This window comes from Strix aluco, chromosome 6 (assembly GCF_031877795.1).
Source record: "Strix aluco isolate bStrAlu1 chromosome 6, bStrAlu1.hap1, whole genome shotgun sequence".
In the NCBI taxonomy this organism is placed as follows: Eukaryota; Metazoa; Chordata; class Aves; order Strigiformes; family Strigidae; genus Strix; species Strix aluco.
The window spans coordinates 20,425,756-20,449,087 of record NC_133936.1 but is presented as its reverse complement, the minus strand read 5'-3'; positions in this window follow the sequence as shown (position 1 = coordinate 20,449,087).

The window sequence follows — 23,332 nt, the reverse complement described above, 5'->3', positions numbered from 1 at the left end:
ATGGACAAAGGAAAAGTCAGAAAATAGATAGATAGATAGATAGATAGATAGATAGATAGATAATTTATTTTTTTGATTGGTTCATTTAGTGTCCATATATAATATTTGAAGAATAAATTGACTACATCTCCTAAACCACCTGAAGAAAGAAATTAAGTACTCAGGAAAGCCTCCAAAGTTTACCTGTATAGCAAAACACTAACCAAAGATCTTCTGTCAGTCAGTGCCCTATTGTTGAGCTGCTGGCTTTCCCCACACAGAATGGCTGTGCAGAAGGTAGCTGGATGCTGACGGCCCTACATGACCTCCAGGCATGCACATCCAAGGCAACTCATAAGAAGCCACCCTACACAGCAGCAAGTCTATACTGAATTGCTCTCATCATGCAAGGTATGAGGTATGGGGAGGGAGTGTATTTTGGCCTCTCACTTCTTTTCTGAGGAGAAGGCATGATTTGGAGGGAGGTTTACTTTTCTCTGGCAAGGGGAGTGTGTAGCCACTGCTGTGCTCTCTTGTTATGAGGCAGAATTGTACATTTTTGAGTTTTCTCAAAAAGAGAGTGAGTCCCCATCATCTCTAATAGCTGGTTAAATAACATAGCTGAATCTTATCTGAACTCAATATCATGCAGAGTAAGATTTCTATGGAGCTACTTGTAAAGGAGAATTTCAGAGACAGAAAGGAGGGGGGAGAGATGCAGAATGGCTTAGCCTGTTTGGTTTGGTTTAATCTAATCTTACTTTGTGCCAAATGTGTTATCATTCTCTGTTGGAGATCTTCAGGCTCAGTAGACTTCCATAGCCCAAAGCCTTGGAATACTAGTAAATAATACTGGTATGTTAAATATATATACCATACTGTTGTATTTTACCAGAGCTAAAGATATTTATGACCACCTAGTAGCCATGAAATATAAAGTAATTATATAGTGGGGCAACTTGCTTTTTTTGTGTTTGGCTTGTTTTTGTGGGTTTGTTGGGGTTTTTTTAGTATGCCCCGATTTACTGCCATGTAACTTCTGAGGCAAAACTTCCAGTTTGGATGAGCTTGTGCCTGATGCAACTCCAGGAAGAAAGACAAGACAAGAGCTGTGGTCTGTGAGAGCAGATATGGGACTGCAGCCTCTACTTGTGTTCACCCATATTTCTCTGACTCCTATGACAATAATACGGAAGAATTGCTTTTCTGATTATTCAGGGCTCATTTTATGAATCATTCGTATTCATCCATTGATCAGAATTCCTCTTCCAGATGAGAGACTTGGGCTTATCCTCAGGCCTAGTACAGCAAATGTCCTGTATGGGTCTCCAGAGCTACAACACTAATAGCCATAACAGCAGGACTTCACTACAAGTCTCTGGAGTTCCCACTGAAATCAGAGCCTTAATGAGCATGTACAAATCTAAGCCAGAGCATAGATCCCCTCAACAAAAAAAATGTTGACCTAGAGCCTGCACAGGTGGGACTGCGGAGTAAGAAAACTGAATACTTCGAATTCTGCTAAATCATTTGGAAAAATAATTAAGATTATTTAATGAAGAGTGAATTTTATAAAACATCAAGGGACTTCATCACACAGAGGGGGCTATGAAGCAGGTTTAGTAGGACTGAGGTCAGTAAAATTAGGCAAATATCTATTGTTAGCTCTAACAAATCAATATATAAGACTGCAAAGGCTTTAAATACTTATTTACACCATGAACAATAATAATAGCTTCATATCCCAGTGTTTGTTCATTCCCTCCTTATGTTTTCTGTGAACCCACACAGTTATTGCAGGGGATTGGACCCATGCCCAGTGCTTTGGGCAGTAGTGCCCTTGCAATGCAAAGGGCACAGAACTGGTGTGAGCACCTGTGAAACCCATCTGTGCACTGGGCTCCATAAAGCTGCAAGCCCCTTCCTCTCTCCTCCTCTGCCTCTGTGGACTGCAGAATGCCCCCATCAAGGAGGTAGATGCCTATGTTAGACCTTTCCCCTTTTACCTTATCAATATATACTGCTAACAGCACAAAATAGCTCCACTTATTTCTTGCATTCCAAGAGTTGCTGAAGACAGGCATTAGATGTTCTGCTTAAACCGTGTCCTCAAAATCCTTTTTTACGGACAATACTAGAATGCTTATAAATTGTCAGCATGGTTATTATTAAATAATTTGCACTTGTGCAATGACTTCCAGCAAAGACTGTAAAATGCTTTGGCATTAAGAGAAGCCTCTCAATGTTTTCTGAGGAAAGAGCTATTTCTGGTCAGGACCCTATGGGGAGATATTGCTGCCATTTGGGTTTCTCTTGTCTTGTCTGGTTCAATTCCCAGTCTCACTTTTTCAAGTCTTTTATTATTATGATTATTACTATTATTACTCTTATTACAGTAAAAATACAAAAAGTCTGGATTATTATTGAGGCATTCTCTATTCTACCTGTGACTTTTAATGTCCCAGAGAAGAGTATAAGAGTTTTTAGCTCGTTTGCTCTATGTAAGCCATCTTCATGGAAAAGGGGATCTTAGGTATAGATCTGAAATATAGATCTGATTTTTCTTTCTTCTTTTCCTTTTTTTCTTACTAAAAGTGTTTGTTTAAAAAGAAAGATGACAAAGTAGTGATACTCAAAGATACTGAGAAATCGACTTGCCTGATACACTATGAGAAGGGATTTAAGAGTATGGCCCCAAAACCTGTGCTCTGACCATCAGTCAACAGCTCTGCTTCTTATGGCAAGTTGTTTTTAAACCAAGAGTACCTGAGACATGTGTAAGGAAATTTAAGATTGCATATTGATGGAAAAAATGTAAAATACTCTGAAATATAGGAGATAGGGTGATGGAGACTGACCCCAGTCACCTATTATTTGTGTAATTTTAATTACTCTCCCTTTAATTTAAACAGCTGACACACACTTTCAGTGGTGTTCAGAAAGTTAATAGGGCAGCTGAGTAAGGATTTTAAGGTCATATTCTTGTCCTTTGGTGCTTATTTTATTTATTAGCTGCTGCATTAATATTCCCATGATTACAGAAATGATCATTTATGTATATAATGCATCTTACAATAATATACAGTGATGAATATTGTAATATTTATCACTTAATATGTCTTCTCATCCTTGGTTCTTTAGCATTAAATTCACAAAAACACAACAGCATTTATATCACACTTCTTCATCCTTTACATTATTTCTTAATTATGGTATCTAGTCATCAGTTTGCTGACAACAATTTTCCTGGGTGTCACTCTTTCTTTGATTCTATCCTTCCCAACTGAAATTAAAATATTGACAGAAATAATTTTGCATGAGCAGTGGAAAATTCAAAGAGGCATTTAAAGTAGAGAAGCTTCTATATTTATCACATGTATGTATGCGCATTTATCCCTGGTTTCCAGGTACATAAACAGTAATGTGAGCAAAACTAGTGTGATGACACTTAAATGAAGTTAATTTTTTTAACGCAAACAAACCATGATTTGGATTATAAAAATAGAGAGAATCTGATGTTTCTGGACTACTATGTGTTCAGAGGCAGGGGGGAATGGGGATTAGTAGACTACCAACATGCATAGAGTTTGGCCTGCTTATTTTTATAATTTTTACCCCCATTTATCTGCCACCTTCTCTAGGCAGCTCTGTCCCTCTTGATCGGCACAGCGCAGGAAGGAGAGACAAACATGGATCATGGAACTAGCTGGGGACCTGCCTGCAAGTGACAGCGGTGGCTCTCAAAAATAAAGGTGGACAAAAAAAGCATCCTCCAAGCACTTGGTTGTCAAGATGGAGATCCCAGAGGGTTTCTCCACACAGGAAGAGATGAGGGTAGTGTGGAGACAGTGTAGTTCTGGGACAGCTCTGCCAAGCCCATTGAAGCAGGGACAGAGGGAGCTGCCAAGCTGCTGCCCACAGCATTTGTCTTCCAGAGACACATCTGCACATTTCTGCCCCTCCAGGCAGGTCCCCCTCACCCACTGCTCGGCTGGTGTGCAACCTCCCCGCTCCTACCCCCAGTCAGAGATGTGCCATCATACAACGCTGTGCCTCTCACACCTGAGGTTGATAATAAGTTTAAGGCAATGGGCACACTAATGAGGTGTGTCAGAAAAATTAAAACTAGACTGATGACTGTTAAAATATTTCTTATAATTCCTTGTGTGTTTTCTCAAATACTTTTTTTTCTGCATAGACACAATTCATTGCTTTTCTGTTAAGAGGTTGTCTTATGATGGACCTTGTAAAACCTCACAGGTTTTATAAACAACATTGTGTGTGTGATGTAGTGACACACGTCAGTAAGTATTCTCTGTTTTAAATTCATTGCAGTGAATCGATCTCATAATGTTAACAAATCTTTTTACATATCATCCTGAAATGTCTATTCGACTTAAACAGTAAGGTTTAGACATTGAGCAATGGGTAATGAGATCATGGCCAGCATTAGGATCTGAAGAGTTATAGAGATATGAGGGGGAGTGTGTTTTCCTGCTGTCAATAAATGTTGTAAATCCTAAATCAGACAGCGTTGCAGTAATATCAAGACCTGGCAATCTAAAGGCAGCATTAAAAATGCAAAAGCAGAAAGGGGACAGGCTACAAAGAGTCAGAACTGCTTAGCACTTCATAGGGTGTGCATGTGTGGTCAAGGCAAATTTCGACGACGTATTGTCAACCTTCTATATTTAGTTGCACAACTACAAGAAAATTCAATCTTCAGTCCATCATACAAACAGATAGGCCTGTGGAAACACTTGTCATTTTAATCCCAGCATGCTAATGCCCCCTCTGTGAATATAGATTTCTCAATTAAACTAAAGTAATTTGATGAAAGAACAAGTCTCACAGGCGCAAGTAAAGGTTTCAGTAACAACAGCTTCAGCTATTTATTTCTGAAGGAGTGTTTTCCACTGCATAGTGCATGGCTGAGGCTTAAAGCTGTACATGGATTCTTTGTTCAGATGCACCCCAAATGTACATGTTTCAGTAGGAAAGCCATGAAATAGTCCACAACTTGGATATGCTATTGAGAGTGCATCTCTACATTCCATAGAGTTAAACTTCCAAGGCCCCCTTGGAGCTAGCACAGTGATATGGAGTTCTGATGCTTTTTCTGGGATTTCCTTTGATGTAGGTCTGTGCCAACTTCTTTCTGAGAAATCTCCAGACCCACAGGCTATTTTAAGGAATAGGACAAAATGTGTGTCTCCAGCCAAAGAATAGGAATCATAAATGGGTGAAATGACCTCACGTTAATACAACCCATGTAGCCTTATCTACTTAGTGTTTTATATTTTTAACTACTGGATATTTATAAAAAGTCACCATCTCTATTGGCATTTGACAAAGGACACAGTTAAATGGACCTGGCATTTTCTTATTCATGTTGTTGAGCTACTTGAATTAAGGTTCAGGCACCATATGATACTGTATATTTTATGGATTAAAAAAAGACCTAATTTCAGCATAGACAACAAGATCTAACATTTCTTCCTGAGAAGTTTGACTTCATTCTTTTTTATAAATAGAAAAATATTTTTTCCAACTCCTCAGTGATGACCTTAATTTTAGTGTTTTGTCTCACACAGGTATGTGCCCTGCTTGCACATGTCTTTACAGATGCCCTTTCCAGAATACATGAGAATTTTGTTTTAATTACATTTTTCTCTGAATTGTACCACATTATTTTCTCCCTTTCTTTAGTTTGTTCTTTTTTAGGCCATAAATATTATTAACCCACAGAGATTTGTTTCTGCTTTCTTTAGTTTAATTAAAGACACCGTTGGATTTATCTTGTGCTACCACCAGGAGGGCACAACAAGTGAAATATTGTATTATTAGATGGTTCATTCATTAGCATAAAATAGTCGGTGCTTTTGAATGCCAGCACTTCAATGTTTTGGGTTTGGATTTTTGTAATTGCATCTAGGAAGCAGCAGCAGCAGAGTGATAAAGAAGGCAGAGATGGACAGAGAGAGAAAAAGAAAGAGGGAGAGCAACACAGCTGTCAAAATTAGCAGGTTTCCTTTAAAAAAGAGGCAGGGAATTTGACAAAAAGGAGAGTGCACATGTTAAGCTTGCCTGGAGGCATATCTAACTGGCACCTAGAACATAGCATGGGAGTAAGCTAAAGTAATTCCCTACTCTGCTACTAACAGAGATTGAATAATTACAAAACCATTCTTTCTACCACATCACTTTTCCCTTTGGGGGAAAAAACCCCAAACAAATTACCATATGGTCCTGACAAATATTTCTACTGATTCCACCTAATGTTTATCAATGCAAAGTAATGTTATTTTTCCAAAAGGAATGATGCCCCATGATAACATACATAAAGACACAGGCAGACATTTAATGCTTGGTGCACCTACTTGGAGGGAGCTTATCACCAAATGTCAGAGAATACAGATTTCTCCAGCAGCTACTCACTGTCTCTGTTACTCCCCTGGAGTCACAGTCTGATTTGCCTTCATCCTGGGACACAGGTCTGCTGTTGGCCCAGACTCAGTAGAAGACTTTGGGTCACCTGTAGAGAGACCACACACCTAGGCATTATCCTGGGCCTCCTTCAAAACACTTTTCCCTGGGTATTTCTCCACCCTTTCTCTGAAATTTTCATGATTGTATGAAAAATTAATAGGACTCTGAGCCCTATTGCCTTTTCTCCCTAATTGCATCAGAGCATAGGCAGGTGAAGCAATGATATAATAGGAGAGGCTGAGGCTCCATGCCCAAACCAGGGAAATCCATTTACAGAGGGGCCCACTCTGTGTACAGATGTAGGTGGTGTGACCTATTTCTGGGATCTTTTTTTTTCCATTTTTGGGAGAGACACCAGTAATTCATTCTTCCTTTCTGAGGAATAAAATAAGAACCCAGACACATTGATTATTAATCATTCATTTGGGACTCTCCTCCCTCTTGACCAATGACATAATCTTCAGTGAACAATATGTATACTGCAATTGACATTTGCGCAAAAAAAAAATCAGGTTATATTGTATGCATCTGCACTAATAAAAATAGTCATCTTTCAAATCCTCCTTTTCAAAGTCTCACTGAACAGACTTCGATATCTATATAGCATTTATTTTGACCTTCGCCTCTCTGATCTCCCTGCACTGGGGACCTGTACAGCAATATGATATAATAGAAGCATACTTTATTAAAACACACATTTAGGCTGTGATCTTCAGAAGCTCCAAAGTTAGGTGCACAGGAAGCATTGCATCCATTTGGAGGTTCAGCCTCTTTAGGTTTCACATAAAATGCCAACTATACATGTCACTCTGAAAGTCAGTTGCATAATTATCTTCAAACAGCACTCTTGATGTGTTGTGTAATTGAAGTAACTCAACAGGTCATCCCAGACTGAGTCCACGCTTCTGCTTGTTTGAGATCCCTATTTTTGATATCATAGATAATTTAATGCTATTTGTTATGGTAACCAAGAGTTCTAGACAAAGATCAGTCACTCCTACTTGCAGATGAGTCACTATTTTAGCATGCCCTACTTCCAGAAAATTTTTTGCTTTGGTTTGCTTTGCTTTGAGAAAGAATGAGGACGTATTTCTGTTGCTATTTCACTTGTATAAACTCTGTTTTCTTTCATAGAAGACATCCAGATGCATATGAACGTTTGAGTAATTAGGAGACAGATACGTTCATTATTTTAGATTGTTTTATGTAGAGATTCTGTTTCGTTTTTAGCAATTCTAATGAAAAACATCTAGGCTTACAGCAAGCCTACAAGCTAGCTCATGAGAATTCAGGCTTTTGTAAAAATATTAGCCGCTAGATACAAATCTTAGTATTCATGTGAAAAGAATAAGATTTTATTTGTGTTCAGGTGTGCTACAGAGAGCAACTACCTTTGAGGCTGATGGAGCAATCATGGAGGAAGCAAGATGGGCCAGTGAAAGATGAAGAGTGCTCAGAAACAGAACACCTTTGAGGACAGGGAGGGGTCCATGCCCTTAGTATATATTTTCAGAAGTGTGGTAACTGCAGGAGTCACAATAGAAAGTGCTGCATCTTACTTTTAAAATAACTTACTTAAAATAATGAACTTACAGAAATTAACTGTACTCTAAAAGTATTCTCTTGGATGATGAATCATCAAGCACTGTTACTTTAATCAGTGACTCCTTGCAGAAACAAATACTGAAATGTATGAGAAAATATTAATCCTAATGATTTTCCTTTGGAAAATATTACTAATACAGTAATTTTAATTAAGGAAGAATTTAGCACTTTTGTATTTGCATTCCCAATGTCAAACTCTTTTGTTATCACACTTACACCTCTGTTATTAATGTTAGCCATGGTTTGCAAAAGAGGAAAAGGTAGTTATCAATGAATAATTCAGGCTCCATAACTGTCAGACCTCATTATTTTAAATAAGGCCTGGTAGTTCCAGTTGTAACTGGCTAATTGCATCATTTAAACTTAAACTGTTAGAATATTTCATATAATTAACAATTTTTAAAACTTTTAATACACTCAAAACTACTGTAGTACATAGGGCAATTTGCTTTAAATCAGGCTGAGAGAACAAAGAGACATTTGAGTTGTGATATGAGTCCTCAAGTTGTTAAAATACAAAGAAGAAAAACTGAGGCAAAATTGATATATCCAGTAGTTAAAATTAAACCCTACCATTAGAGTTAAATGATGTAAAATACTTCTAAAAGTGGAAGTTGAAAAAATTAAAACACCTGAAAGTAATGAACTAAGATGTAACCTGACACCCAAAGAAGCTCTGTTGAAAGATAGATCAAATGCTGTCAATGAAAATGTTTCCTTTTGTGTGGCTGTATGCTCTGCTCTGTTTTGTTTTCTGGCAGTAAACATGTAATTCCCAAAGCAGCTACAAATAGATGCCATGGTGAACTTTAAAAAAATCGAGTCACTGTTTTTCCAAAAGGATCCAGGAAGTTATCTTTATCATTAAGAGTTTTATTTTGTGATTACATAATTTTAACAGTATTTTCATTTGGTTTTTTTATCTGATAAAAATTTACCCTTAAAAATGCAGACTTGATAAAGTGAGAAGGCAATACATTTTATACACCCTTCACAGTGTATGCCAAGCAGGTAGAGTCAATGGTCATTTATAAAGTAGACTAATCTTAAAATGCTGTTTTAATCTTTGTCTTCAGCTTCATTCTCAGATTACATCCAGCAGTTTATTGTATGTATCCAGTAACTGTAAAGTGAGAGAGGTTGATATATAGTTTTAAATGTGCCTATTAAAAAAGACAATACTACTCAGGCCTGCCCTGAAAGCTATTGTATGTAGCACATTAAGACTTGCAAGGTAAAGGAACATTATCCTCATTTTCCAGATGGAACACTGAAGTTCCAAGTAAACTATATATGATTTCTGTAGTCTCTCTCCCCACCCCAGACTTCTGAAACAAAGATGGTTTATCTGGGACTCAGAGTCTGATTTGCAGCTTTAATAGGATGCTGTAAGAGAAAACATGGTAGACTAACTGAGTGCTGTAAAAATTAAAAAAGCTGTATCTGCTGTCTCTGGAAACACTCCAGCATATTATTTCTTTCTTTATTTAATTAAAAAAAATTGTAAAAAACCACCACAGCCCTCAGCTCTCATGTTGAAACTATGAATTTCAGCCCACATATCCATTAAGAACATCATTAAGGCTGTGGAGGTTACACAGCAAGGGCTTGGATCTTATCTGATATGTAGCAGCCTTGCATTGCTGGATATCTTGTAAAAGCCACCCCTACATTTCTGCATCATACTGGAGGTCATTACACAATGCATACAGAAACTGTGTGTGTTTTTGTGTTTGAGAGCAGAATCAGTGCACCACACAGATTAGCTTCCCAGGTTTTCCACATGCTGAAATTGAGCCATTTCTACTTGTGCAAAAACCACATCTAGCAATAATTGGTCCCCACAGAGATGCAGACTATCATATTCTCACATTCTTCTGAGATCTGTAAACTAAAAGTCCAGGTTTTTCAGGAGATGTATCTCTCAGGAAGGCAGACAGCATCAGGTTGAGTTTTGCAAATCTTTGCTTAAGGCACAGGTAAGGACCATAAATATTCTCTCCCCACCCCTCAATTCTAATGTCCCTCTTCATGGGAGTTTTGCACCTCTTGGGCAGGAGTCAGCATGAGGCTTCTGCAGGTAAGTCAATCAGATTTGAAGTTTTCCATATTACCTGTATTTACACTAAAAACCTTGTAAACAAGCTACCGTAATTATGGGCTTGGAATGTCTTATTTTGCCAGTTGCTATATTTTTTTTAATGGTAATCACGAAGACAAAGGTTCTCCCTTCTCAGAATGTAACAAAGTGATATGTCATAAAATGCTAAATAACTCCTGCAGTTAATACTTTGAGTACCAAAAAGAAGTAATGCAATACCTGCTATGGTCAGGTAATATATCATAAAGAGGAAGGTACAAGAAACTGAAGATGATGCATCACACGTGATCTGGGTGCGTACAGTTGGTTGTAAACCTTTATCATATCCTTATGGATAGTTCAAGGTCATCAACTCCAAAGTCCTAAATTGTCCATGGTTAGACAGCACTTTCTGGTGCTTCTGGTGGTTAAGACTAGTGCTTTAGTTGTCAGATTTGAGAATGACATTCAGAGGAGGAGGTCCCCCAACAGGGTCACAGCTCTGGCACTCAGTGCCTGCAAGTTCCTTTCATTTCAGGGCTTCTTATCATCTTAGCTCTGGTTTGGTTCATCGAAGGATTTTTATTAGGTAAGTTCCTCCCATTTAATTCTTTGGGGAACTACAGTCAATGCTTGGAGACAGTGGATTTGTAGCAGGGATGAACTGAAAAATAATACTGCTCAGATGATATATATTTTGTATCATAGCATGTCCAATGACATAGAATAATATTCACAACTGTATACAGGCAAGACAAAATAACAATACTCAAAGAAACTGCAAATTTGTAAGGCTCAATGAAAAGGCCATTACAATCATAATAATTTTAAAAGTCATGATTTTATAATGATATTTTTAATTTAAATCCATACTGACACCACTCCATAGTCTTACCGTGTTTTTTTCCCTGTGTTATCTGATACCAATAAGATACAGTCAAACAAAAATTAGTAAACCAAGTTGCATTTCAGAGGAAGAAAATATTTGCTCATCTTGTCTTAGAGCGTCTGGAGACTTCTGCAATTGTTTACTGTGTTCACTTTCTGTAAGCTGTTGTCAGCTCAGCTGTCTGAACTATAGCTTCATTTTTAAATATTTTTCTCTGAAAAAATACCAGCTAAGTCTCTGAATGTTTTATGTCTGCAGCCACATCAGATATCACAACAAAAAGGAGGCTTATTCTTGTCTGTCTTGAAATTACCCAGTGTTGGCTTCACCCTTGTCAAGGGCTGGCTCCCTGTACGGAAGCTGACAGTCAGGTTTAGGGTACGCTAGATGTGTTTCATCAGTGAAAGGAATCCGTTTGTGTACAGAGCATGGTCTTAAAGTCAGTGATTTCGCTGAAAAAAAAAAAAAAAAAAGACACCTTCTTTCTTCAGAGCTGTAGACACCTGGTTGAAAAACACAGGGTAACTGGAGGGATACCGTAAGTGGTAGGTGCAGATACAGTGGGTAGAGTGTTCCTATTGCACACATTCATTCTGAAGGGTCATTCAAAATGCCTCTCTACAAAAAAGCCTGAATGTAAATAATGTCAACTGTCTATGAAAGCAGGTGATTTAGGTCACTGAGCAGTGTACATTGGTTAAATTATATTATTCCTTCAAATACTTAACGTACATCTGACCTATTCACTTGTTAGAGTGAAGAGCGGCAAGGAAAAAAGAGGCTTGTTTTACTTTGCTTGTCTATAAAATCTTCACTATGGAGAACCATCCATTGCTTTCGAAAAGAAAGCAAACAAATGGAGGCATGCAGTGCCATTGAATATTACAAAAAATGTTTGGAAAGAAAGACTGCGCATGATCTAGCCAAAGAGGGAGATCTGAAACTAACTGCAAATGATAAGAAGATACTGAAATGCATGTGAGCATTACTTGAGAACTGTGAAAGAGTGAGGCAAGGTTTTATTATTGGGATAAAAATATCACCAGATGTCTCCTCATTCTTAGATCTATTCTTATTGCAAGACAGAAACAGACCTAAGGGGGAAAAAAAACCCAATCCAAACATCAAGAAAACTCATTCTTTAAAGGGCATATAAAAGCTGGAAATTGAGTTAAATTTCAGGCTTTAAAAGCTCCAATTTCACAGTTTTGATAGAAATAAGGCAAAAGTTTTGCTCAAGTATCTTGAGAATCTCTTGGATGTTTTCCCCACAGTGACCAGCAATTACATCTGCACAACTGGGCCAAGGAGGCTTCTGAAATTTCGACTATTGCCAGCCTTTGCAGGAGAGAGGAATGTGGTGCAAGAGATCTCCTCCTCCTGTGTTCTGCATTCAACAGTCAGATCCAGTTGCAGCTTGTTTTGGGGGCACCCAGGGACTGTGGTCTTAGCTCTGTTAGGGGGTAAGCAGGGGAAAGAGGTCCCCAGAGCCACACTGACCCACCAATCAATAGGACCTTGTGGACCAGTGCAGGTTTGCTGTGGAAGAAGGCTTCCCTCATTACAGACAATGGCTTGGGATGTCAAGGTAGGGCAGTGGCTACGAGTCAGCGTGGCATCTGTTGTGTATTGTGGCTGCTTGCCAGCTTAGAAATCCTGTAATCAAATGTATTTCAGCATGGAAAGATGCTGTTACTCTTCTCTGTTTTGGAACAAATTAAAGAGAACTCAGCTGTGGCTACTTACTGCTTCTTACCGTGTTTTCAACACAATTCTTTTATGTGTATGTGCATCTCACCTGCAAATATTCCTACATACGTATTTTAAGTAGGGAAACACTCAACAACAAATGCACTGAGGATAATTCTTCTGCCAATTACAAAGCTACCAGGAGTGCTGTAGTTGAACTCTGAGTATACAGCAGTGAGCTGAGGTAGAGAACGACAATTTTTGACACAGCTGCTCACAGCTGACATTTCTGTTCTTCATCCACTGAATCATCTGAATCCTGTAAGAACATTCATCATGGAAATAGTCTGAGACAGAGAAATAGTCTGAGCTCTCCTACAGAATCTATTCTTGACCCAATCTGCGATGTTAAGAAAGGGCTCTGATAGCTACATATATTCTCTTCACTCATAAATAATAGGGGTGCACCGTTTACTGGTCCTAGTCCTTGTGGTTACAGTGGGATTGTCACTGTTTTATTAGTTACTTTTGCACTTTCTGATGTTCCTGTAAAACAACATTCTGTTTCAGGAGACGCGCCTGTCAAGGAAGCAGGGAGAAGGTGGATGGCATGATGAGTGGCTTCCAACACTTTGTTTATGTCTCCACGGGGTGGAAGTATTTTGTTAACTCTGCGCTCTCAATGTGGATCAGTCACTGCTGCCAACATAAATATTTTCAAATATTTCACTGAGAATTGCTGCAAAGCTACAGGAGATTTTCTGCCTATATGACTGAGATTGTGTCTCCTTTGATTTCAACTTGATTTAATTTTGTGGAAGAAGAGGCAAATACAGGATGAGTGATAGTGCAACCTTCCAACTTGCATTATTGATACTTCCAAAGTGTCCAGTTCAAACGGGGGCAGAATGTTAACAGAACTGAGAGTATCAGTCTAGTGGCTGAAGGACAAAAATAAGCTGCCTTTTTGATCTTTGCTGGTCAACAAAAGCATGCTTTGCTTGCTCTAGAAGTCTTTCATGTGAGAGAAAATGGACAGAGATGAAAACCCACGTCTGATCTGACACTTTGGCAAGCTGTATTTTCTTACACCCACAGGAGATGAAGATTTCTGGCCTTTCAGAATAATGGACATAAGTAAAACAGAAGTCCCTTTCTGCGATGTAGAAAGTCACCGATAAAGTTTAGTTTGTGTATAAAACATACTCTGTATGCAGAGTTATCATCCTTAAATACCTGTCCTCCATTTAAATGAAATTGGTCAGAGAATTGGAAGCTCTGGGCATAAGCCAGACCCTCAGTTCTCTAAATGGATCACAGTGTGATCTTTAAAAAAATATTTACTACATGTCATCACTTTTCTGGCAGATTTTGTTTGGAGAATCTGGATCAGGAAGAGCTGGAAGCCTGATAGATTGCTCTAACCACTGACTTGGAGTACATATAGCTGAAACTGAGCAAGTAATTAAAAAATTATTTTTCAGATAAATTTAGCTTCTTATTTATTTTCTGCATATAAAATTCCTGTGAGCAAATAATTAGTGCCATTAATTCACTAATTGTTCGAATTTACTCCACATATTCTTAGTGGTTTTTTTATTACCTTAGAATGGAGTGATCAGAAATAATTTGCATTAAATGTTTGTCCCTGCTTGCATGAGAATTGCTGTCATAGTGAAGATAAGAAGATGGGGAAATTGTGGGCCTTTGATATTTTCAAGCAATGGGAACAGATTAGGGACAAAGAAGAGAAAATGAGGATTAGGGGATTTTAGAAAAATAAACCTGTGAACTGCTCTTGCTTTTCATGGCAGAAAAAAGAGGGACATTTTTGATTACAATACATTTATTTCTCTCATGTTTAGAACCTATGTAACGGTCCATTATTCTCCACAGGTCACTCAGGTAAGGGGCAAAGCCAAACCCTGCTGCCCCTGGACTGTACTGCAGAGTGGTGCAAAGTGAAGAGCAGGTGAGAGAGAGTTTCATGGGAAAGGCAATGGCCAACTGAAGTTTCTCTTCTGCGAGTTTACCTTTTTTATCCTGCTTGACATTTCTCAGAGTGAGCTTTATTACAGATTAGTAGCCCATGGCAGTAGGCTGGAGAGATGAGATTTTAGTGCGATATGGTACACAGGCACAGGGTGGGGAGCGGGGGGAAGCAAAGAATATGTGTGAAAAATTGAAATGACAAGGTCACGTTGATAGCTTGGTTGTGGGAGCTGCTGTGGTAGTTTGTTGCATTATGATTAGAGATGGGCCAACTAGCATGAATGAGGCAAGAGCTGGTTTGAACCTTCATCCGCTCCTCAAACTAGACTGAAGAGGAGCCCGAGGTAAGGCTAAAACACATCTAGCATTGGTTGTTTTGGTTTCTCAGCTTTAATGTAATGAGTTTCAACTACTGACAATTTAGGTCAGAACAGAAAGCAGGAATCTAGAAAAATGTTCAGGATATGCATCCAGTCTAAAATAATTCAATATGGAAAACTTGATAAAGACAGTTTTATACCATTCCCAGCCTTCTATCTATAACAAAGAGCTTCATATCCTTGTTAATAACCATCCTGTTAATAAAATGAAACCAAGTCTGCAAAGCTTTCAAATTTCAGTAAAGGGTTTTTTTAATTATGAAGCCTTCAGTTGAGATGCCAAGCTTCTGTCAAAGGGTGCGTGTGAGAGAGTAGTCTGCATACAAGGACTTGCAGTGGGAACTGCACTAAGTAAGCATACGATCCCTCTGTCAGCTGTTTCTCTTCTCTTTGGCTTTATCCTGTGGGAAGTAGCTTTACATTCAGATTCAGACTACAAGGGATTCTACGAAAGCTGAATTTCTGCACTGGCCGTGCTTATTCTGCGGTGTGTCACACTCCCCGTGGTGAGGGCTAAGTTCTCCCTATTTTGTGCAGCTTCTGTCTAATGCAGACAAAATTCCTCCTTCTCACAAGGATTCCAGGAGAAAGCAAAGGCAGAGAGCAAGGGCAAGTGGAGACAAGCGACAGTTTACCTCGGATTCTCTGTTTTGAAGCACTTGCCAAGCTCCCTGAGGTAATAGTTGTGATTTGGTTGAATAACAAAATCCATATCCAGGCTGTTCCTGAAAAGTGCAGTCAGCAGTGTAGGATTCCTCTCCTCCTTTTGCGTTAATAATGCCACTGCTCAGTTCTTAGTTACGGGTATTCATGATGATATGGTGGGACAGAAATATACAGAAGTCCGGTGTTTTTTGAAGTGGCTCTAGGAGTCACTAGAATAATGACCTATATTGGTGTGGGAAACTTTTTTCCTGACCATTTTCATTCTCAATGTGCTTTACAGACCTGAAAGCTGCATGTCTTTGAACTGTGGCAATGCAGAGCAGAAAGCAGCTTCTCCAGCTAAGGCTGCAGGGAACACTCTGCTACGTGGCGACTGGAAGCATGAGGATGAGCAGAGTTTCTCATCCCTATCTCTTCCTCTGGATAAAGCGTTGCCTGTTGGTTTCACTTTCTTTCTTTCCCCTAGAAAAGTATATAGCACGGGGAGAAGGTAAAAGTCTGCCAAAGCCTCCTTTTCTCTCATTTGTTTACTTGCAGGAAAATGAATTTGACCTACCACTTGATGAAATCTCCTTTATATAGGATGAAGATGGGAGCTGGGATAAACACAAAAAGAAAAGAAGAGGCTTTCTTCTTCATATGCATCTTTTCTGTAATGAAAACAAAACTTGAAAAACTTGCCTGTGATTTCTAAATATATAATTTATTATTTACCCCCTATTACTGTCTTAATGTTCTGGACTTCCACAGTCCAGGTGAGTCACCTCAATTAAAAGGACACTCCAAGACAGGGGTTTCTGCCATTCTCAGCCTTTTCTGCAGACTAAATGATGCCTCTGAAAACCTGAAAAGATGATGCAGATCTTCAGAGCTCTGTCCATGTGAGCTGCTACCTACAAACAGTGTCCAATGAAATCCTTACTCAATGTTTTTTTTGACTTTGTAGTTATCACAGTCCAATTTGTTATTGAAATGGATTTGCTTGTATGGAAAAATAGCTGGCATTATATGGTTGCACATATAATACATAGATACTGCTTTGTTTTTCAGGAAGTTTAAAGAAGACACACGACTTTGATGTTACTGAAGCTTGTGTCATAATCATCAAACAGAGCTGTTGCCAAATAAACCAGATGGAGCTTTCAATCAACAAACTGTATTTATTTTTGATATCTGTGACTTATTTGTCATCAATGTAACTTTTAATAGGACAAGATAAGAAGAAAGAGAGCCATTAGGACTCAGGTCTTATTATTTGACCTAACAGCACAAATAGATGACATGTAAATGGCAAAGTACAATACCCAACCCCAGCTGGAAGGGATTTGCTTGATGCTTTATACTGGAGGAGAAGGTGGCATGAATGGTTACTTCATTCTCCTCTAGTATGAAAAATTTCAGAGTATTTCTATTTATTTGTGCACATATTACTTATTAATTATACTTGATAACATTGCTATACTAGCATGTTTCTTTCTTTCTTCACAAGAATATGTAGTGTAGCTTTGCCTGTGTCTATCTCAAATTGGTGTTATATACATGTTTGTATATACTGTATTGTATCCTGCCTGCAGTAAGAAAGAGACAAAAAGTAAGAAGGAGTTTGATAAATAACCAATATGTGTCACTTTTTTGTATGAAGAATGACTTATGAAAAAGCCCTACAGCTATGACTTGCTTTGGCCTTCTAGAGAGACAGGGAGAGATAGAGAATACATATAAAGGAAAAATAAACTCTTATTTAAACTGTTTGGTTTCTATTTTCTAAATGTCTCTTCTCTCCCTCTCCTTCTTTTTCTTTCTTTCTTTTTTTTTTTTTCTCATAGTGGTAGTCCCTGTCTTTTCAGCTAAGTGAAGATGGATAATCCAAAATAATACTCCACTCAGTTTCTTTTAGCATACAAATATATCAGGACTACTGTATAAAAAAGATGTTGCTTCTCTGAAAGCTGTTCAACCTTATATGTAATTTCCTTTTCTCTTTTATTTATTTATGTGTCCTCCTAAAAGAAGAAAAAAAATCTGTTTGTGGCCTAAGATGTATTTTTTGTTGTTGAGACAGATGAAAATTCTGTATGCCAAATGCTCTCAGGTCTACAGGGAACAAGCAATACTACATATTCCTTCCCTATTTCTGTACAGTCTCCTCTCCATTACATCCCTGAGCTCCTCTAGCATTGGAGGCTTTCTGCCCCACTTGCATGAGACTGCAGGCATGGGCTAAAGCCTGCTTCCTTTGCCCTTCAGAATATGAAGAAGTTAGTGCAAAGAAACAAAGATTTTTATTTTATTTTTTATATTTTTATTTCCTAAAGACGACTTTTGAACAAGATCTGATTTTTGTCTTACAATGTGGGATGTTACTAGAATCTCATGGTAATGAGCTGAATTGTAAGGGGAAGTTTTTGTACTTGATGTTGTAAATATGTTTAATATAACACAGCAATTGATTCTATCTGTAATTTTTCAATAAAGCTTTCTAACAGATGAAAGGCTGGGTTTAAGACTGAGATATGAGAATCCTTCCATACAGTTCAGATTCTGCATGAGAGAAGTTAATATCTGAGCACAGGGGAGTCACCTCTGTGAATTAATCTGGTGGGCTAAGTCCAGTCCTACTCAACTCTCCAAACCCAGCACTATAATCAGCAAGTCTCTACACAGAGTTAAAGAGTTAAGCAATCACAATGACTTAACCATCAACTTGACCTTTAAGATCCCTTCAGAACAGGTTTGATCCACACTGATTTACTCTATCTCTCAGACCATCAGATCTGCACTAAAACCCTGATTGACCAGAAGTCATTTTTTGATGCCTTATGTTAGCAATGTCCCACAGCTCAAGATGAAAACAGTGGGTGAAAGTCATACCTTACTGAAGTCAAAGGGAGGATTGCTTTCAGTGGAACTGGGATTTCACCCAGCAAACCCAACTGATAGTGTTTAGGTCCTACCTATGTCTGGAGGTATGCGAATCCTTCTGTGGTGCCCATCATATCATTATGTAAAATGTATCTTGCAAGCTACTATGATGTCTTTGTGACACTAATGTGCATTTAAAAATAGTAGTTTTTACTAAAAAATGTACAATGATGACATAAATTATTTACTGGGTTACTACAAAATGCTGTGTTGCTTGACATGGTAATTATATTGTTCTGTCATGCTTTGGTAATGAAAGCCTTTACTTATTTGTAACTTATGTTTTACTGAATATGAGGAATACAGCATATCAGAAAAAAAAAAAAAAGAGTAAATACAACATTAGGCATTATGTTACAGGCATAGGGGCAAATAACATTGACATTCATAGTATTCACTGAAGCTTATCCTTGGATTTCCCTAACTACTTCTGAGTAACTTTAGTCATTTAGTTTCCTCCCTTAGAGTTCCTTCAAATGGCATTTCCATAACCAGCCATTTTCTGGGGCAAATGAATCGACTGCCTTTGTAACTCCTCCCTTTTTTGTTTCTACCTATCTCTTGATCCAAATAGGTTGGATTCTTTCCCAGAAATACTGAGGAATTAGACTTCTCTCTGTCATGTAGCAATGGAGGTGAAGAACTGATATGCAGCTGCTTCACTACTGTATATGTAACAATAGTGCTAGGCCAGTGCTACAAATGTATTTTGCTTATTCTGATGTAACTCTTTCTCTGTCATGCATAAAATTTTATTTACTTAGGAGACAACTCGAAGACAAATTTTAAATACCTATACCTATGTACCTACTCCAGATATTGAGGATGGCATAGGATAGAGTACTAGGAAGTGTATGGAAATAAATTTTTAAAAATGACAGAAAAATACCCAACCCAATTAAAACTATAGAAGACAAAGTTCTGAGCACACCTTTCCCAAAGCAGTGTCACATGCTACATATGACCTCCTCACTGAGTTTTATACTGACATGATGCTCCAAGTATGGCATAAGTGGGTACATTCTCAGGCATGACCCATTTTCCAAAGTAATTTCCTTTTTTGTTACATACAAAACCACGGAAGCTTTTTCACATATGACTTATTCTTATCCAGTCAGAAACAGAAAGAAATACTATCTGACTTCTGCTAGGAGAAAGAGAGCAACTTAAAATTTAAATGGTCAGGTTGAAATACTTCTGGAAAACTTACAATTTGTCTTGGAAGCAAAAAATTGAAATATTTTATAATGTATTCATTTTTATATATTAATATTAGATAGATAAACATATATTTTCTAAATATACATTATACTATAATTCAATATACAATATATTAATTTAGATGCATTTTCTATACTATACCATACCAATAATACATAGACTATATAAATATTCATTTATATATTCATTTTACAGAATATGTTATATGAACTATATATAGATGATTCTATACAATCATATATATGAATATAGTATATTCACTTACGTAATATATTCACACATTCCCTAATGAATGATTCACTGTATCTCCCAGGCAGGATTTATAGGAATTCATTATTACATGCTAGCATGGGTACATTCTGCAGGCACCAGTTTGCCACCAAAGACACTTATCACAGAATAAAGTGGTATAGAAACTCATATTGATGTTTCGCCTTTTAAAAGGAAGTAATTGACAGCAAAGCATATTTCAAGGTCTGGTTGCCAACATACTCAATTAAACAGAATTTGGAGGAGGAGGAGGAGGAGGAGGAGGGGAATGACTGGAAACTCCCAGTCATACTATGAATGTCAGCTATCTGTTGTCAGACCTGGTGACGTTGAAGCAAACTGTGAAATATGTGTAATTTTTCTAACATTGTTGATGATGTAGCACCAGATTTTTATTTTTTGTGTGTGTGTGTGCATGTGACTGCTTTTGACCATGACAGGTTTTCATAAATCTGGTGTCATTATGGAACACATGACTTGTGTCACCACTGCTACAACAAGAGAAATCCATCACGGATCAAAGTGCCAGGAAAAGTCCTATTGACTATATAAGCCCCACTTAAGCTTTCCAAATACAGCTTGAGTGGAATTTAAGTGGGCCATAGGCCATGTTTTGCTCCTATACACAGGCATGGATTTTACACTGTGAAAATAAACTAAAATATAAAACATTTTCTAACGTAACACGGAGCTATCTGAAGTCGCAAGGCCATTCAGAGCTAGGTATCTTTGCCAGTATTTTACCTTGAATACCATGTTATTTTTTCTAGAATACAAAGCAAAACAATAAAACAGTCCAATATTATTTTAATACTTTTAACATTGGACCTTCAACCTACATACTATATTATATCTATCTGAACAGACTTGTCTATACTCTTCTCAGATCACAAGCTTCTTGAGCAAGGATCATGCCTATCTCCTTGTTTATACATTGCCTAGAGTAAAAACTCTTCTGTGAGAGATTCATTGTACTCCGAAAAAACCCACATTTATTTATTTTTATATGTAAACAACATATAAATATATAAATAGATATATATATATTTGTTTACAGGAAAGTGATTGTGTTTCTTCGTGATAATGCTCCCTGATTTAAGAAGCGTCTTCGGATAATACTGCAACATTCTTTTTTCCTCACCATATTTAAATGCAATGCTTACTGCTATTTGTAATGTACATACTATAATAAAATTGTAGGACCCTTTAAAATAATTATAGAGTGAAAAAAAATTGAAACTTGACTAATAATTTAAAGCCTATAGAGACATTTATGTCACCTCATTCTTTGCAAAGAGCAAAATCCTTTTTACGACTGATTTCGGTAAAGATTCCAGCATCTGTCTTCTTTTCCAAATCTTAAATGTGTTTACTTTACTCATTGTTACAGCCTATTATAACCACTTGTTTTAACACACTACAGTAGGAAACTATGTACCTCTAGAGATCAAAAATCCCCACTGAACTGCTTTGAATCAGCTATGTGATCCTGAAGATCTTTTTTATTCCACTGATATTCATTTTTCCCTATTTCAATAAAACAATGGAAAATAAAATACTCTGTTCATCAAGGTACATGTACCTAATTTCATGTAGTATTTCATTTGAAATTGTCTCATTTTATTCTCTCTGATTGTGTTAAAAAAATCACTATAGTGGGAGAAAGTCAAACTAGAGATTATATTAGGCCGAGGCAAATGGTATTCACCTTTTATAGTCCCTATGTTTTATAATGAAGATACTTCATTGAAACAATGATGCATACTTCAACAGTTCCCTGGAGAGCAGTGAATCCTGTTTGGAGAGATTCATGAATATGTGCATTAGCACAATCCAACTGGAACTTGCCCTTAAAAACGAACCACAAGAGAAGCTGATCAGTTCCCGCTTATATATATAATCAGAAGGTTATCATATTATCTCCCCCTCCACAGGGAAAAGCAGATGCATATTCTTCTACCACTTTAAGATGAGAAATGCCAAAGGAAACAACAATCTCCCCCTCACTACACTTTCAGCAACATTTACTGTATGAATCCAGAAAGACCTTTTAGAACAAGAGGAGGAGAATACATGATGAGTTTCTCTAAATGAGGATTTATTTTGCATGCGATTAGTCATAGTGTAAACCTTTTAAAAAAAATTACATCTGCATTAATTTAGTCAAGGCCATCAATAAACCTGAAGTGAGTTCAAAGACTGCTATAGATGGCAGAGAGATGAGACAAACATTTCACAGAGTCAAGGCTTGCAAAGATATACATGAAGCTCTGTGTCCTGAAGATGAATGAGGAACACTTGGCAGTTCTTGAAGCAGTAGTTTATTTAAAGTACAAAGAATTCAGTGAAAAATACTTCTGGCCAGCAGTTGGTGCCCGGCTTTCAAGAAAAATGGCAGACCACCACTAAGCTAGTGACAATGATAAAGAATAGTCACATAGATTTGCAGATTTATCTTTAGGTTTGTAGCAACCTCAGCTCTATGAAAAAGAGTATAGCGATGAGACTCCTCACCACCTTTGAAAACAAGCTAGAAAGAGTTACTGCCTTATGATTATTAAGCGGTCATCACACATATCGGACAGTAGCAATAAGCTTTATCATCCAAAATGAGCAATAGTCTGATCTGAGCTTGGAAAGATTACACAGTGCTGCAAAACAGCAGAAAGAAAAAACAAAATTATCATTGATCACCTTCTGGCTAAAACATGCCACTGCCTTATTACTACCTCTTCTATACCCCCCAAGTCTGTAACACCTGTATCCATTTATACTGGTAGCTAATGTTGCTAAATGCAAAGTAGAGTTTGCTTAAAAAGATGTCTTCAATTTTATTATGGCTAGGAAAAATCCCAATGTTGCTGACTGGCATGTTTAATTTAAGCTGTCAAACAGTCATTACTAAGACATCTGTGAAAATGAATTTGGAGAAACTCTTACAAGACATAGCTTCCTCTCACCAAAAGCCACAAAGGTTGTTGCTTTTTTTTTTTTTTTTTTTTTTTCCCAAGTATGTATCAGGAGTCCAGCCTTGTTCTTTGCAGCCCAAGGATTCTGCATACAAAAGCTTTCTGGACGTCTACGGTCTTTTGTGCGCTGGAAGCAAAAAATCACTGCATCTCTGCGTACTAGGTTTTTCATTTTCAGGGG